The sequence below is a fragment of the Mustela nivalis genome (genome assembly GCF_964662115.1).
Source record: "Mustela nivalis genome assembly, chromosome: 4".
NCBI lineage: Eukaryota > Metazoa > Chordata > Mammalia > Carnivora > Mustelidae > Mustela > Mustela nivalis.
Window position 1 is genome coordinate 3,052,975 of NC_139023.1, and position 14,313 is coordinate 3,067,287.

At 39.8% G+C, this 14,313-nt stretch overlaps 1 protein-coding gene across 2 annotated transcripts in view; it reads left to right on the forward strand.

Moving 5' to 3' along the window:
* ANTXR2 (ANTXR cell adhesion molecule 2) overlaps positions 1 to 14,313 on the forward strand; it is a 145,669-nt gene that overhangs the window by 24,114 nt on the left and 107,242 nt on the right. The gene's annotated exons all lie outside the window — the stretch shown is intronic.

Genomic DNA, 14,313 nt, shown 5'->3' on the forward strand with positions numbered 1-14,313 from the left:
GGAACCCATAAGCTGCTTAGTGATTCAGAGTAGAAACCTAGTTGTTCAGGGGGAAACAGCATCTCCCGTGGACCATAGTTCCTTAGGGCATATTTTAGGTACCGAGATTCTAGGTCTGTCCCAGTTAAACTAGGTCAGGGACCATGAGGAACACACGGCCTGGTCAGAAGGCTGTCAGGAACGGGGAGGGGCCGAAGTTCCAGGGACACAGCCTTTCTCTCTTGCTGAGCCGGCTCGGACGGCTCTGGAAACTGTTAGTGGCTGTTGTTACTGCTGTGATGGCAGTGAAATGGAAACAAGAAGGTGAATTCGGGAGACCTTAGAAAGTTCCTAGAACCTGAGAGATCACTAGATATAGGATGAAAAGGACGGAGAGGGGAGTAGATGTCACTTGGACATTCCCCCCGCCCCGACAGCTCTGAATAAGGGGAAGCAGGGAAGGTGAAGGCCGTGTTTGCAGAGGGGCCCGGAAAGCCGTGTTTGCAGAGGACCCGGCGGAGCAGGGCAGAAGGGCAGAGGGAGAAGTGGAACTGGACCTGGGGAGTCCCCACGGGCATGTCCCTCAGGGATGGGGCAATGCAGGGCAGTGTGCAAGGCAGGGAACTTGAGAACTGACTCATTGTTCCTCTCTTGTGTTTTCTCCCTCCTATTGCCCACACACCCAAGGATATAATTCTTCTCTTTTCCACTTTAGATGATCTTTAATATCTTAGAATGTTAAACAGTTACTTTTGGTTTCTTGGAAAGGTGGTTGCAAGACTTTTCTTTGAAAAGGAAGTTTTATTTGAACTAATCAGACGGACCTGTGAGTGGCACATGGTTCATCGTTTCATTAGGTGGTATTCAAGATGAAACAGAACCACAGACTGGTGCATAACACGGAAAGAATAAAAATAAAAATACTCCATGAAAAACCTCCCTCCCTCTTTTTTTCCCCCCCTAAAAACAAGACGTTGGTATGTTATACTCTTTGCAATTATTTCTACAATTGTTTTTTGATAGAGCACCTCAGAATGTATTAAGCAGGGGAGACAAATCCGTTGTGAAACTGGTTTTATAAATAACCCTGATCCAGAAGAATTAAGAACACTCTATCCTAGGTGATGGCAGCGAATGCCCGAGTTCCCACGTTCCTAATGGGGATGTAGAGGAGCTTAAACACAAATAGGAAAGGAGTGATCCCTCCTACGCGAAGGAAATTCAGATCAGACTGAAATAGATGATTCATAAAGAGAAAAAAGGGCAACATGTATTTCAAAAAATAACTTCATTCGTAATGCCGAAAAGGTAAGCTACAGCTGAACTTCGCACCGAATTGTTTGTAGCAGTAATGTCTGTCGTTTTTGAAACGTTTCTAAGTAAGGTGTCTACATTATGTTTTAACGAAATGAGAAGACCCTGCAAAATCATTTTCCTTACATGCAAATAATTTTCACGGAGAGCTGCCTAATGAACAATCTGATAAGACCTCACTTTTAAGTGATTTTAGCAGGTTCTGCTACGAATGTTGACTGTTTAGTTGTGGAAATCTTTATTTATAAAATCATGGTGAGATAAAAAAAAAAAATCTGCAGTCTGAGCTAATGATAAAGATATAGTCACAGGAAAAAAACCCTAACTGGTAAGACTTATTTGAAATTGGAAATCAGTTTCTAGGACTTTTTAAAAAAAAGACTGGCTATAATGTGAGGCTCACTATAAATCAGCTTCTTCTGGGCTTCTGTTTATCCAAGGATCATTAGTACCGAATGTAGATGAAGTGTCTCATTGTAGCATCTTCACATCAGTGTAGGAAGGCTGAGGCTGTCGTTCTTCCTCCCTTTTTGCCTAGTGTCTCATGTAGCTTTAGGTAAGTAGTAATTGCTTAATTCATATATATCAATGAATGAATAAATAAAATTTGCATTTTGAAAATATTTTCATGTATTTATAATATGGTTATGGTGTATTTAAGCATTTAAAAAAACTTTTTTTTAAAAAAGATTTTATTTATTTATTTGACAGAGATCACAAGTAGGCAGAGAGGCAGGCAGAGAGAGAGGAGGAAGCAGGCTCCCTGCTAAGCAGAGAGCCTGATGCGGGGCTCGATCCCAGGACCCTGGGATCATGACCTGAGCCAAAGGCAGAGGCTTTAACCCACTGAGCCCCCCGGGCGCTGCCCCTCCTACCCTTTAGTTCCCGAGAGAATACTTTACTTTGAAGTGACTTATGATTCCATATAACTTTGATTTCATCTTTTTATTTATATTCCTCTGTACTATGACTAGGGCTTCAAAAACCAAGTTCATACTAGCTTAAGAGGAAAAAAAACCCTTACTGTCTTATATAACTGGGTGGTCCGGAGAGAGGAAATTGCCCCAAGTGTAACTGAGTCGGGAGAATCAATCCAAGTTCTTATGATCTGTCTTCATCAGTTTTATTTGCCTCATTCTTTCCCTGTTCAGGTGAGTGTCAGATGAAGGTAATTGCCTGAGATTTCAGGCTTTGGGACCAGTTGGCTTTGCAAAGAGACAGCTGTCCTTTTGGGGCATCCGTAAACTCTGTCCCAGACAGGGATTCTGAGTGACTCAGTTGAGTCAAGTGCTCCTTCCCGTCACATATTTAAACCAGCCAGAGTGCCGCGTCTACGCAGTGACGAGAGGTAGGCAGCGAGGTGCATGATCCGCAGCCTCACTCAGGGTCTCATGCAGTGCAGAACGGCTTCCTCAGTACGCGGGCAACGCTGTTCCTACACCTGTAAGGGTGGGAAGTGTTCTCGGTAGGAAAAACACTCAATAGCTGTTATAGTCCAGTATATTCAAATACCTTTAACATGTTTTTGCCATATATTCGAACAAGGCACTTTATTCCTTCCAAATTCCAAAAAGCTAAAACTTAAACATAAAAAATAAAATAAATAAAAATAAAAATTTGTTTTAAGCTACTCATTTTAGGTACTGAAATTTTATCATCTTATCTTGATGTCCTTAGTCCAGTGCTCTGTTTGCATTTCCATGATGATTTTACTTAATAATAACATTATTCTTTTTTTTATTAGATTGGAGCTGTAGTTAGGAAAATCAAATCTACTTTTAATAAATACAGCTTTGTGACATTTTGTGAGAAAACTAAACTGGTACCGTTGGGTTATATAGCCAAAATTAAGTGCCAGATGTTTATTTCTTAACACCAATCTGTTTGGGCTAGAAAAGATGACCTTTAGAGGCTCACCTGTTCTTGAAAGCAAATTCAGTCAAGTAGAAGGACATTGATAAGGAGGATAAAATGGTTAAGAGTTATGGCTTAAATGTACCACCAGTATAAATTATAATGGATAAATGCATGATTTCTCAGCTACATCTTATTTTTCCCCAAATATAATAATTCCCAATTTATTTGGAAACTTTTTTTTTGAAAACTGTGTTTAATATGCTTTTCTAGGATTGGGTTACACATATTGACATGGTACCCTTGACTTTTCTGAGTACTTTGTTTTTAGACATAGGTATTTGATTGTAAAGCTGGTAGAAGAGCTGGTAAATCTTTGTTTTTCTATCCTTGTGGCATAGGGAAATATTTTATTTGCCACTCTGGATATTGAAAAATTAAATAGAACAAAGACAGACTTAGAATACTCAACAAATAGATTTCACGTTTCAGTTAATAAAACAAGAGAGTGAACAAACAGGACTAACATGAAATACTGCGTGCATCAGAGTGAAAAACATTGGGATTCAATTTCTTCAGATTCTAAAACAAAAAAAGGTGGAGGCAGATAAGCTTCTTTTCACATCTCTATCCATTTTTTGGCTGATTTCTATGTTGTAGTGAAAAAGGGAGACCTGCTAATATGATTTGTTATGAAAATTCAGTTGTGAAATGCGGAGAAACTTCAACGTCATTTGAGGTTTTTATGTCAGTTCCTGATATGGGCATATTTTTACCAAGAGTATCATCAGAACTATTCATCTGTTATGATTGGAGCTGAAAAGAATTAAAGGCAATGATTATAACTCACATTCTTCCTTAGATTTCTTAGAGTAAAAGTTTGTTTAAAAATTTCTCACTAGTGCTTACACAACTTGCTTTCTGGCCAAGGAGGAGAGAAACCATTTTTAGTAATGGGCCAGGGCAGAGCACGCTGTATCGAGCGGCTGGTATTTTGAAGCTCCAAACAGTTTTTTAAAATGAACTCATCCAAAACATGTGCTTACAAATAATCTTTTAAAAGATTTTATTATTTTAAAATAATCTCTATACCGGGAGTGGGGCTCCTACCCTCAACTCTGAGATCAGCGTCACGTGCTCGGCGGACTGAGCCCCATGGTCACAATTTACAATCGTTTTTCACTGATGTCGGACCTAAAGAAAAATACATTTGATAGGGATGTTTGGCAGCCAGAGAGAAAATAAATATCATCTGAATATTGAAAGCTAAAAAGGAAACAAGAGAAGATTGTGAAAACATCCTTACATTTCTTTTAGCTGCTTATTTTACCCGTATGTACGGCTAATTACAAAGGCTTCATTTTGTTGGGACCGTAGGAATAATGCTGTTCAGTGATTTTTCCTTATGAGATATAAACTTAGAATCCTTCGTATTAAGATGAACTCCTGTAGTGCTTAAAGCTGCTCAGTGAGTATGGAATAAAACTCGTTTTTTAAGATTTATTATTATCCTTACTGGTATTTTTTGACATATTATATGTCATGGAAATTAGCAGTTTCTATCTGTTAAGGACATACCCAGGGTGCTTGTAAATTATCTATAATGTTCTATTGTAGATGATGTTATATACCCAAAGTTGGTGTTTGAAATTTATTACTATAATGAACTTTTGAAATTTTTAATAAAGTTGAAGAAAACATTATAGATGTCTAGGTAGTATATTGAATTTAAGTGTAATGAAATAATCTATTTTTGGGGAAAATCTTTAATATTTAGAACTGACTTTTACACATGAGATCACAAAGGAAACCAGTTAATGGAATTTAATTTTTTTTCTTTTTTCACATATCCTGCCTAGAATTAACCATTTAAGATACCTTTATATTAAGTTCATGTATCTTTTCATGTTGTTTTTATCGTTTCTTAATTTTTTCCCCCAATTTGGCTCATTGCCTTATCAGTGCCATCATTACCAAAATTTATACAATGCAAAATAAGCCACCTTTTCACTGTGTGTGACGGGAGGTGTGATTTGATTCATTCAAGTAGCGCCTAATTAAGCTCTGTATTTTTTTTAATGCTTAACTGTTGAGTATTACACACCTCATATATTTGTCTTATAGTCAAAATGCTCATGCTTTTTATTGGAAAGTTTTACATTTACTTTTCAATTAATTCAATAAACATTAATTGAGCAGCTGCTATTTTTTTAAAAAAGATTTATTTATTTATTTATTTGACAGAGAGAGATCACAAGTAGGCAGAGAGGCAGCCAGAGAGAGAGGAGGAAGCAGGCTCCCTGCTGAGCAGAGAGCCTGATGCGGGACTCGATCCCAGGACCCTGAGATTATGACCTGAGCCGAAGGCAGTGGCTTAATCCACTGAGCCACCCAGGCGCCCCAGCTGCTATTTTTAATATACTGTGTTATCTACCTTTTATATTAGATTGGGTTTGAATATGTGGTATTATCATTCATTAGAAAAGGGTTTACCTAGTTTCTTCTGGAATGGGCTGTATTCTATTTTCCAAATATAATAGCCTTTCTGTAGCCATTTAGAAATTGGAAAAAGTACAGATTTTAAAATTTGTTTTTGTTTATATTAGTTGTGGAAAATTTCTTTTTTTTAAGCTGATCGTTTGATCTTCAAATCATAAAACCTAGATATGTCCCCAACATTCAACATCAACTTCAAAGACACCACATGTCCTAAGTCATATGCTGCTTTGTTTCCCCATCTGACTAATTCCGTGCTGAGTTTTTGTTTGTTTGTTTGTTTTAAAGATTTTATTATTTATTGGACAGACAGAGATCACAAGGAGGCAGAGAGGCAGCAGAGAGAGGAGGAAGCAGGCTCCCTGCTGAGCAGAGAGCCCGATGCGGGACTCGATCCCAGGATGCTGGGATCATGACCTGAGCCACCCAGCACCCCCATGCTGACTTTTTATCTTGGGTGTCTCTCAACAACAGTTTTTCACTAATTAATTCCATTTTATCTTAAATGCCTGGAAAAAGGCCACAACTATGTACAAATATGCATTTTTTTTCAGGCCCTAATATGGCTTTTACTACTTCCATGTCCCATATCTGTTATTATAACTCGTGTACATTATGTAAACATGTTGAGGAACTTACAAGCTCTCCGATCAGTATATGGTTTCATATATATCTTAAAATATCTCAGAAAGAAGAAATCGAATATGGTGCTATCTGGTTATTTCTGCTGTAGATGGCTCCTTGATGATACTGCCCCCTTTTCCTGATTTTTATTCAGTAGTTATAAAGACCTGTTTGTAACTTTATAGGGAAGCAAGACGAGTTGCTTTGTAACCAAGAGGGTATTTAAGAGTTGTGTCTGACTCCGCAGTGGTTCTCACCTCTGTTCCTGCGAGCACTGCGGGTTCTGGCTACAGAGTGCACTGCTGCTACTTGCCACTTCGTATGTAAATTTGGCCCAGAGTGAGATCCTGCAACCTGACCAGAGCGTTCGATGTAGGCTCACTCGGAATTCATTTGAACCTGCCTGGAGTACTCGGAGCGAAACGCCATTCTGATACTTCGTTCAAGTCACCCTGCAGAGAAGGGACAGTGACAGTGGGACTTACTTTGATCTTCTGCCAAATCTCCGTGATCTGAGAGACGCCAGCAGGCACAAGGTCAGGGCTGACTCCTAAGGCTGCGTCTGGTCTTCCTGCTAAGCAACAACGAACCCAGAGGGAGGCACAAATAACCATGCTTCTCTATCCCTCTCCCTTGCCAAATAGAGAAATTCCATGAAATTAGTATTTGTGGTGTACACCGAACTAACCCGAGTATTTGGATGAGCAGAATTGCACAAATTGTGAATTAAAATTGGACACACCAGATAGAAGCGACAGAAAACAATTCCAATTTGTAGGGGTGAAAGCTATTGTTCCTCTTGTAGTTTTATCCCAAACCACTGGGAAGAGGGGTAATATTTGCTCAAATTTATTATCGTAATATGGTGCAGACTTTTTATCACATGTTTAAAAGGAAGCGTTCAAGACAAACACACGTCATTTTTTATTTTTTTTTAAGGTATTTATTTATTGGAGGGAGAGAGAAAGTGTGTGTGCGAGTGTGCACTCGCGTGTGTGCTGGTGTGCGTAGGAGAGGAGCGTGGCGTGGGGATGTAGAGAAAGGGAAAGGGAGAGAATCCCAAGCCGACTCAGCGCTGAGCACAGGGTCTGCACGGGTCTCCATCCCACAACACAGAGATCTGCAGCTGAGTGGAAACCAAGAGTCCGAGGTTTAACCGACTGAGGCACCCAGGCGCCCCAAGACAAATACATGTGAAGCAGTCCTGAATGTTTTATTAAGGAGACAGGACAGTGACTGTGATTATAGAGATTAAATACATAAAACTGTCTTCTAGGCATTAAATTCACAGTTTGCGACAACATATTGGTGTTTAGAATTTTTATACAAAGTACTAGAATTTAGAATTCTGTGTCTTTTAACTTCTTTTCCATTCTCTTTTTTATTTTCTTTTAAAGATTTTATCCATCCAGTTAGCAGACAGAGAGATCACAAGTAGGCAGAGAGAGAGGAGGAAGCAGGTTTCCCGCAGAGCAGAGAGCCCGATGTGGGGCTCGATCCCAGGACCCTGGGATCATGGCCTGAGCCAGAGGCAGAGGCTTTAACCCACTGAGCCACCCGGTGCCCCAACTTCTTTTCCATTCTTGATTCGTACTGGCTTATAAACACAAGTGTTGCCAATGGTCTTGTATTTAGCAACAGCTGCTCTGCCGGGACGACCTCTCCTGGAGCTCACACCGTCATCTTCCACCCAGCCGTGCCCTGTGGGTGCCGCCGGACGTTAAAAAGTTTTCAGAGACTCCATGGTTCACAAATAACATAAGAGGGAAAGAAAGCAAGGGAAGACCAGCAGAGGAGCAGACCTCCCTCGGGTAGGGAAGCCCACCTTGCTTTCCAGTGTGCGCGTCCCATTTAAAAAAAAAAATAATAAGATTAAAAAAAAATTATTTGACAAAGAAAGAGAGAATGACTCAAGCAGCGGGGAGGGGCAGGCAGAGGCAGAGGGAAAAGCAGGCTCCCTGCTGAGCAAGGAACCCGATGCGGGGCTCGATCCCAGGACCCCAGGATCATGATCTCAGCCGAAGGCAGACGCCTAGCTGACTGAGCTACCCTGGCACACCCGGGCACCGCATTCTAGAAAACATTTTCCCTTGTGCTGCTTGCATTTCTTGCTTAACTGAATAGTTGTGCTGTCAGAATTTCCATGCATAGGGATTTTCGTGGTCTAAAAACTCTCTCTTAAGGGTATAACCCTGTTAGGTTGTTTGAAGAGTCATCATTTCATATATTTGCACTCATATATTAGTATGAAATCAGTTCATGAGCTGAGAACAGCTACATTGAGATGGAATTTTTTGGGCAGTAGAGAACCTGGATAATGATTGTGTTTAAAAAAGGGTTGTTTGTGTGTCTAGCAACCTAGGTGAGACAATGAGCGAGGGGGAGAGAAAGACTAACTTATTTCTGTATAAAAAATTCACCTAAAGTCTGTTCCTTGTCCAGAAAAAATGGAGAAAAACAAAAGAAAATGAAACAAAAAACCCCCAACCTTCTGCCTTCTGGCTCCGAATATCCTTTCTGTTCCTAGGACTCAGGCAAGTTCTGGAAATGTATGAAACCTCAGTGTCTTTAAATGCCATTGACACCATTGTTTTTATGAAATTAAAAAATGTGTTCAGATAACAAATTGATTTTCTAAACATAGTTTGATTTTCTTTTTCCAAGTGCTTGCTGTGCCCCCAAATCAGAGTTAGGACCTTCTGTTGTTCTAGTATAGCGTCTCTTGTCTTTTAGGTTCTAGATTACTCTGAGAAGTGAAGAGTACATGTATTTTATCTGTGCAAAACAAATTTGAGATAGAAAACAATAGTAAAATAAGACAATAGAGATGGGGCGCCTGGGTGGCTCAGTGGGTTAAGCCGCTGCCTTCGGCTCAGGTCATGATCTCAGAGTCCTGGGATCAAGTCCCACATCGGGCTCTCTGCTCAGCAGGGTGCCTGCTTCCTCCTCTCTCTCTGCCTGCCTCTCTGCCTACTTGTGATCTCTCTCTGTCAAATAAATAAATAAAATCTTTAAAAAAAAAAAAAAAGACAATAGAGGAAAAATTAATCAAAAGGACGAGGGCCCTAAGCATTTGCATATCCTATATGTTACTAATTCATAAGATGATCTAAAATGTTGACTTACTTAAATTGGTGGAATTGAAAATTTTTTTTGAAGTAGGCTTCACACCCAGCATGGAGCCCAATGCAGGAATTGAACTCACAACCCTGAGGTCAAGACCTGAGCGGAGACCAAGAGTCAGATGCTTGACCCACTGAGCCACCCAGGTGCTTTGGAACTGGGAATTTTAAAACAAATATATAAAAACCCCAATAAACGTAGGTGAAAGCTTAGTGACATACTCTTGAAGATAAGAAACAAGATAGATTGTGGAATGTTTTGATAGTATAAAAGGAATGTGGGCAAAACAAGCAGATACATTTTCAGTAGTTTGTTAGGTGTTAGACTTTATGATGGTTAGACTCTGTCACAAGCCTGGAGGGTAGAGAGTGCCCTGGTCAGAACAGGCTTTAGAGTCAAACTTGAAGAGATCTGGCTGGGCTATTTAAAAACTAGTTGTTCTTATTTAAAAAATTAAAATTAAAAAGACCTCTCTAAAACCTCAGTTTTCTCATTTATAAAGTGGGGATTAAAAATAGTATGTATTTCATAAGACTTGAGAGGATCAACTGAAGAAATTCAGCTAATGTGCTTAGCACAGTTCCTGAAACATAATAATTTCCCCCCAAATGATAATAATTATTACCATTGTTAGAAGTTCTTTTGCATTTTTGACTCCTGATATTTGTACTAAATTTAGGAAGTTTGACTTTTAGTAAATTTGGCTTTTGTTATCCCTGTTAATATTTGAGGACTTAAAAATAGGGATTAAGTAATAATGTACCATTATTTTCATTTGTAATTATTCCTTAACACTGATATTACTTTTTGAGTGAACAGATGCTTAGGTAGTATACTTCTTTTTCATGGTGAGCATCAAGTTCTTTGCCAATTTATATATATGTGTGTGTGTGTGTGTGTGTGTGTGTGTGTGTATATATACTTCAAAATCTCAAATGATGCAATTTTGCATCTAGTGTGTGCATGGATTAAAGTGCCTAGTTTTATTAATAGCATTTGGCTTGTCTTTAAATTTCGTCTATGGTGCTATTAGCTCTCTCTGATGTCAACCAAGGCCGACCTTTAGTGGAAACTATTTTCCGTTTCTATTGAGATATAATGAAGACAGATGGCAACACATATTTGAAGAAACATCCTTACAAGATGCTGTGTTGTACAATGATGGAAATGCAGAGTATGAAAGATAATGCGTCAGTTATTGTAGACGGGACACCTGATCCAATGTTCAATCAATCAATAACAGATTTAATTTAGTAAAAATTAACTAGAGTGTTTAAAATATTTGTCCTCTCTGTCAGTTGCCATTTGGTGATGGTAATTTTAGTATAATAGACCTATTTTGGTATCTTGAGCATTTGACTTGTGTGCAGTGGCTTGTATGGAGAATAGATTATAAACTGTTTCATGTTTATGGAACTGATTGTTTAAATACTTTAATGATGGGGGGCACCCGGGTGGCTCAGTGGGTTAAAGCCTCTGCCGTCAGCTCAGGTCCTGATCCCAGGGTCCTGGGATGGAGCACCACATCGCATCTCACTCTCTGCTCAGTGGGGAGCCTGCTTCCCTTCCTCTCTCTCTCTGCCTGCCTCTCTGCCTACGTGTGATCTCTGTCAAATAAATAAATAAAATCTTAAAAAAAAAAACAACAAAAAAAATACTTTAATGATGGAAAACTGTCTGCATACAGACTTTTAATTATTTTGACTTCTAGTTATTTTCCTAATATAGGGACTCTAGATGGTAAACTCTAGATGGAAAAACCAAATTTAGGATGTATTTTCTTTTTTAAAAAAGCACACACTTTCTTTTCTCTCTTCCTTCCCCGCCACATTCTCTTTCCCTCTCTTTGTTTTTCATTTGGAAGTGGTTTGGGTGAACTTTGAAATTGTGAGTTTCTGGATTTCTGACAGTCACAATTTATTGGAGGGCTAGATGCTTTTTCACATAAATTAACTTTATCCTGCCTGATCTTTGTCACAATATGGTTGTTGACTTGCTTACTAGATAGATATTTTTAATATTCTCAATAATTCATGTAATCTGTATTCCCTAAACATGTATTGGTTGTGCTGTGCATATAGAACAATGTACTGGTCCCAAGAGGATTGTACAGTGTGATACCCTCTTTTTATACCAAAGAGTTGGTCTTCTAATCAAGGAGGTGATGCATATACCCAACTAATTGAACATCAGGTCCAAAGAAATTAAAAAAAAAAAAATCACCACAAACTTCAGAGACGGGCAGGTAATGTCCTGTGGGGGATTCAGCCGGATCCCTGCACATGGTGCTGCCACTTTATGACTCGTGGTCTACACTGCCTGCCTTTCCATGAATGTGCTCCTCGAGTCACTTTTCCTTTCAGTAATATCATATCTTTAAAGTTCATTTTATTGGGGCGCCTGGGTGGCTCAGTGGGTTAAAGCCTCTGCCTTCAGCTCGGGTCATGATCTCAGGGTCCTGGGATCAAGTCCCGCATCGGGCTCTCTGCTCAGCGGGGAGCCTGCTTCCCCCTCTCTCTCTGCCTGCCTCTCTGCCTACTTGTGATCTCTGTCAAATAAATAAGTAAAATCTTTTTTTTTTAAAAAGTTCATAATTAATGTACATGTATTCTGAGGTATAAATGTATATTACACAATTTCTTGCAATATATAACCAATCTTTAATTATTCTTAGTTTCTGCTTAATGTAACTTGATTTCTTTATTCTCAGAGTTGAATAGAAAATAAATTTCTAAATGATCTTGAACCTTTATTTTAAAATGAAATTACCTTACGGGGACTGGCTTCAGAAATGTATAGCAACAGTCCTCAAAGGGGTTTACTCTCAGGAGAGTGCCACACTAACTGATCATTTGATCTTGCTGTTGGAAATACCATTTTGTTTTTGGATTCTTGCTGTTTGTTTGTTTATATTTAGAGAGGGGCGGCGGGGCGGGGGGAGAGAATCTCAAGTAGGTTCCACACCCAGAATGGAGCCCAATGTGGGGCTCGATCTCACCAGCCTGAGATCAAGACCTGAGACAATCCTGAGCGGAACGCTTTACCCACTGAGTCACCCAGGCGCCCCTGGAACTATCATTTTTAAACTATTCAGTGGATTACATCAAATTAAAAGAGGAAGTCAAGATACACACATGTGTCTTAAATATTTTGAGATCTGACTTATTTATGGTCAATATTGCTAGGAGAGAGAAAACCAGCACAGTTTTAGAAAGTCCCAGTGGTCATTCTGGGTTGCATCTTCTTGGCCTCTGGAATATCTTGTAATTTCTCCATGTACCTTATTCTAAGAAATCTTTAAAAAACAGCTGCGATTTCCAATGGATTCAAACTTTAAACCTTTCATAGTTTCTCTTGATGCTTGAAACATTTTTCAGTAATGGTCCTAGAGATGTGCCTAAAATAACAGATAAAGAAATTGTGACCTGAAAGACGTTCCTTCACAGAAGCCTCCTTAACGGGATCAGTTTTTTTTGTTGTTGTTGTTTAAAGATTTTATTTATTTATTTGACAGACAGAGATCACAAGTAGGCATCGAGGCAGGCAGAGAGAGAGAGAGGAGAAAGCAGGCTCCCTGCTGAGCAGAGAGCCCGATGCGGGACTCGATCCCAGGACCCTGGGATCATGACCGGAGCCAAAGGCAGAGGCTTAACCCTCTGAGCCACCCAGGCGCCCCTTAACGTGATCAGTTTTAAAATAAACTCCTTCAGACTTGCTGGCAAGTCAGATAGATGGGGAGGCTTTGTGTTTCCCTTTGATTTGCACAGCTTCCTGTTCTTTAATCTCAGACTGGCCAAAGCCAAAGCTAGAATGCTGCATTTTGGTTAGTTGGAACCTTTTTAGCTCCATATTCCTTTAGCAAAACTTTTCTGTTCTGTTCCCCTCTGAGTCTTGTTACCTGTATGGTGTTAAAATATTGGGATTCTTCCCCTCCACGAGGTGGGTCAGTGTTTGACAGTGGTCCTCAGCTCTTTGCCCAATTCTTAATTGAAGTGTGGTACATTCTCCCGAGAGGAGTATTGATTATAGCAGATAAAATAGCAGACCAAGAGGAGGTCTTTGGGCAATGAAAAACCTTTGGGTGACTGTGGAATCCATCTCTGGTCATTCCTGAGTTTAAACAGACCTCCTTCAGGATTTCTCAGACATAAAATTTTACTCTATTTGTTTCCCAATCACTTCACCTTCAATTGCTTTGCAAAAAGTGGATCTACTGGCGAAGGGATCTTAAAAAGTACAAGTGACACCCCCTTCTCCGCGATGTCTCTTCAGGGACAGAAATTCCCAGCTGGCTTTCAGAGTCTGACAATTTATCCTTTTGTTATTCAAGAAAGCACGGAAACTGTTTCTGCTTTCCTTCCTTCCTGTTCCAGCTCGGAGCGGGAGAGGCTGGAGCCCACTGTCCCTCATCCGCCTTCAGCTCTGTCGAGAAAGGAATGTCTCCCAGGATCATCTGGAATTTGTCTGAATTTGATAATGTAGAGCAGAGCAGTTCCAAAAATAAAGACGGGCTTGTTGTGTCCATTAGGAGCCGCTTATTGCATCACTGTTGTTTTTCACTTGTAGCCTTGGGCCTTGTATGGTGGTTTCTGTTTCTCGGAACAAGCTAAGAAGAGCCATTCTGTTCCTGCGCTCTGGGAATGCTGGAGTGCGGAGTCTGTGTTTTTGAGGGTCATGCTTGGCCCATACGTACAGAGAGCCTGTGTTCCGCAGCTGTAACGTTTGGTGCATATAAGGGGGATTGTCATCTGTGGGAATTGAGGCTGAGACATCGAATGAAACGCCACAGCCAAAGAAATGTTTATTTATTGATACTCTATTGAACCTCTTAATAAAAAACATATTAAATTCACATAATTGAGCAGGAGGACTGATGTGCTCCCTTGTTTTTGCCCGACAGGAAAAGTCAGCCTAGATTTTATG